At 41.5% G+C, this 3,641-nt stretch overlaps 2 pseudogenes; both read right to left on the bottom strand.

Moving 5' to 3' along the window:
- Nucleotides 1-109: 109 nt before the first annotated feature.
- Nucleotides 110-416, bottom strand: LOC105742387 (annotated as a pseudogene).
- A 674-nt stretch (nt 417-1,090) lies between these two features.
- LOC101575170 lies at nt 1,091-2,018 on the bottom strand (annotated as a pseudogene).
- Between the last annotated feature and the right edge of the window lie 1,623 nt (nt 2,019-3,641).

Here is a 3,641-nt window from a genome sequence, read left to right on the forward strand (position 1 = left end):
GCGGCGGCGGTGGGGCTGCTCAGGGCTCTCTGGGGTCCTCAATTTTCTTTTTCTAAATAGTCACTGGTTGGTTAAAAGTGGTCTGGGAAACTCTTAAGAATTCATTTGACTACAAAAATGAACAGACTTTCTCTGGTCTGAAGGGATTTGTACTTGAGGATACTCCAGTCAGCAGAGGATCATGCTGAGCATTCTGCAGGCAGAACTGTTTTAAGTCTGCAGCTGGCTGGGAAACCTTCCCGCGGTTGAGCCCGGCCTCCAGCCGGAGCTGCTGAACCACTTCATGGCGGCGACGCTGGAAGAGCCAGACCTAGTACACCGCAGGGCCGGGCCAACGCGAGGGCCAGGGCAGCGCAGCGAGGGTCAGCAGGGCCAGACGGCCAGGCGCGGGCGGGGCCTGGAATATCATTTTCCATACTGTCTCTGTCTGTCTGTGTCTGTCTGTCTGTCTGTCTGTCTGTCTTTATTAGAGAAGAAAGTTTCTTATAGGTAGTGTATTGTTTGGTCTTGTTGTTGTTTTTTGTTTGTTTGTTTGTTTGTTTGTTTTTGGTTTTTTCTAATCTTCTGAGTCAGTCTATCTCTCTGTTACCTATTTGGCTGTGTATCATCTATTTTTTTCATTACTTGGGTTCAAATAAAGAAGTACTCTATCAATAAAATTATGGGGAAAAAAAAAAAGTACTCTACCACTGAGCTATACCTGTGACCCTTTCTCTTTTCAAATAGTTCCTCAGTAAGTTGCCCAGTCTGATCCCAAAATTGCAGTCCTGCTATTTCAGTCTTCTGAGTAGCTTGGGTTACAGGTATTCACCACCATGCTCAGCTCGGCTTATATAGTATCTTCTATTTGGAGACTTTTATCCACTTATATTTAAGATTATTGAAATATATGGACTTATGCTTATCATATTATTGATTTTCTTATTGTTTTGAATAACATTTTTTCTTATACATCTGAATGTTTTACTGCATTAACAATTTTTCTTTTATAGTTTTTTTTTCTTATTGTAAGTTGTTTATTGTAAGGTATTTATAAACATCTTTCTGTCTGTAGTAATTCAAACAATGGGCCACATTTCTTCTGACAAAGACAGTAACAAGCTCTAAACAAAATCAGCTTGCTGAATTTTTCTTCTTTACCTCTTGTGTGAGGATGGAACTTGATTTTCATTAATCCAGAGCTGCTGCACCAGAGATGACTTCAGTCAACTCTTTGGTGATGACGGCTTGGCGAGTGCGACTGAATGTCAAAGGCAATTTATCGATCATCTCAGAAGCATTCTTGCTGGCATTGTCCATCGCCGTCACACTAGCGCTTTGCTCACCTGTGGTGGGTTCCTTCAGGGAGTAGGAGATGATACTGGCCAGGTTGTACTCTTGGCAATTCTGCAGCACATCAGCATCAATGTCATCACAGATGCTCATGCTCTCAGCATTTGAATGGTATTAAGAGAAAAGATGGGCTTTTCTTTTGTTTTATAGGAGATAACAGACCTGAATCGATTAAAGATGACAGAGCCTTCATCAAACTCATATCCAGAATTGAGTAATTCCAGAGCAATGACGGACGCATCTCCAAAAGTAGGGGGCTTTCTTCCCACATCCTTGAAGGTCACCAGAAACTGGTCAGAATGAGTCCTAGGAAGTATGCCCCTAATTTTATCACCAATTCCAACCAGCATAACCTCTTTTCCAGCTGCCGTGAGTGTGGAATTCCTTCTCTGTTTAGCAACTGAGGAATGAATAGCACCGCAAAGTCCTCGATCCGAGGATACGCCAATAAGAAGGTGTTTCTTTTTGTCTTCAGGTACCTTGATATCAGCTTTTTCATATAGAGCAAAAGATCCTATTCCATATATTCAAGCCGGTTTCAGCTCCCTCTCAGCTCGGGCATATTTTGCTGCTGCTACCATTTTCATAGACTTGGTAATTTTCTGGATGTTTTTGATTGACTTTAGTCACCTGGTAATATCTTTCAAAGTTGCCATATTTCAGACTTGAATCCATTGCGGCTGCAAGGCCCAGGCTGACAGCCCAGCGATGTTCGCCCGAGAGAACATGGTAGCAGCTTCGCTGAAGGTCGGGCAGGCAGGCCTTCTCCTATAGTTTTCTTTATGTAGCTATTCTCTTAGCATTTAAACTTTCACATGCTATCTTTCTTTTACATCTAGATATGATTCCCTTAAACATCTTTTGTAAACCCAGTCAGTTGTGAAGTTCCTCATTTTTTTCTTGTCTGGAAAATCTTTATTTCTCCTTCATTTTGAAAGCTGTCTTTGCTGGGTATGGTAATCTTGGTTGGCAATTATTTCTTTCTTTCTTTTTTTGGTAGTCATTTTTCTTCAGGATTTATGATACATTATTACACTCCTACAGGTTTCTGCTCAGAAAATTTTTAATGGGATTACCCTTAAATATGACTTAGTATTTTTCTCCTGCAGATTTTAAATGTCTTTTTCACAGTGAGTGAAAAAAAAGTTATTTAGTGATTATTCACATCCACAGCCTAAGGCACCTTCCCCAAACTAGAAGCCCAAAAGCCTCACACAGAGGGACTGAAAGAGAGGACCGCCTACTCCCCAGTCATGGCCCAGGGGATCCACATGTGTCCAGGGACAGTGGTGGTTACAGCAGACAAGGATGTTGTGGGAGAACAGAGAGGCTGCTGAAAGCGCTCAGAAAGAGTATTTTAGCCCTTGCAACATGGTGGTGAATCCTGTATTGATACGTGAATTTAGGCAAATAAATTGAAGGTACTAAAAGAGCTGCATGCGTTTCACCATTAGGAAGAACTTAATGAATTCATCAATCAGTTTATCATTAATGGTCTCTTCAAACATAGCCAGCAGATCTTCGCAGACTTTGTTAATGATGTTAAGGATTATCTTAAAAGCATGAAGGGGAGTCAGGGAGATAGCTCAGTAGAATAAATACTTGCCTGGTAAGCACAAGGTCCTGAGTTCAATCCCCGGTACAACAACAACAACAAAAATATATGGAGGAGTATCAAGTAGATCACAGTGTGCCTGAGAAGCTGGATGGCTATATATGCAGGCTGGCAGTCTACGCGCGCCGCACAGACCCAGGTCGGTTTACATGGAACCATGTCTCTATCATAGCTTCTAGCTCTTGGCTGTGGGGTCGAGTTATCACTGACAAGTGTCTTGGAAGGTTACTGTTGTAATACAGAGACATGCTTTATTACTCTGAATGCTTAGAATAAGTGGAAAGGTACAGCATTAAAATTATAATTATTTCAAATAGAAAATTCCATGCAACATCAAAAATAAATAAATAAATTTATTTTTCAAGCAGTACTTTTGACAGCTTGACAGTAATATCTCATGGAGATCTTTTCTGATCACTTCTATTTGGAGTTCTATAAGCTTCGTGTAAATAGGTGTTGTGTCATTTCCAAGATTAGGGAAGTTTTCCACTATTATCTCATTAAACAGCTTATCTGTATCTTTAACTTTTATTTTTCTCACCTTCAGATATTCCAGTGACCTCTAGTGAGACTGTGGTGTGCACTCTGGTCTGTGGCGTGCACCCTGGTCGGTGTCCTCTAGGGAGACCATGGTGTGCACCCTAGTCCATGCAGAGGCGAGCACCACGGCAGCCCCACTGGGGTTCACACATAG

The sequence above is a fragment of the Octodon degus genome, unplaced genomic scaffold, assembly GCF_000260255.1.
Source record: "Octodon degus isolate 3935 unplaced genomic scaffold, OctDeg1.0 scaffold00049, whole genome shotgun sequence".
In the NCBI taxonomy this organism is placed as follows: domain Eukaryota; kingdom Metazoa; phylum Chordata; class Mammalia; order Rodentia; family Octodontidae; genus Octodon; species Octodon degus.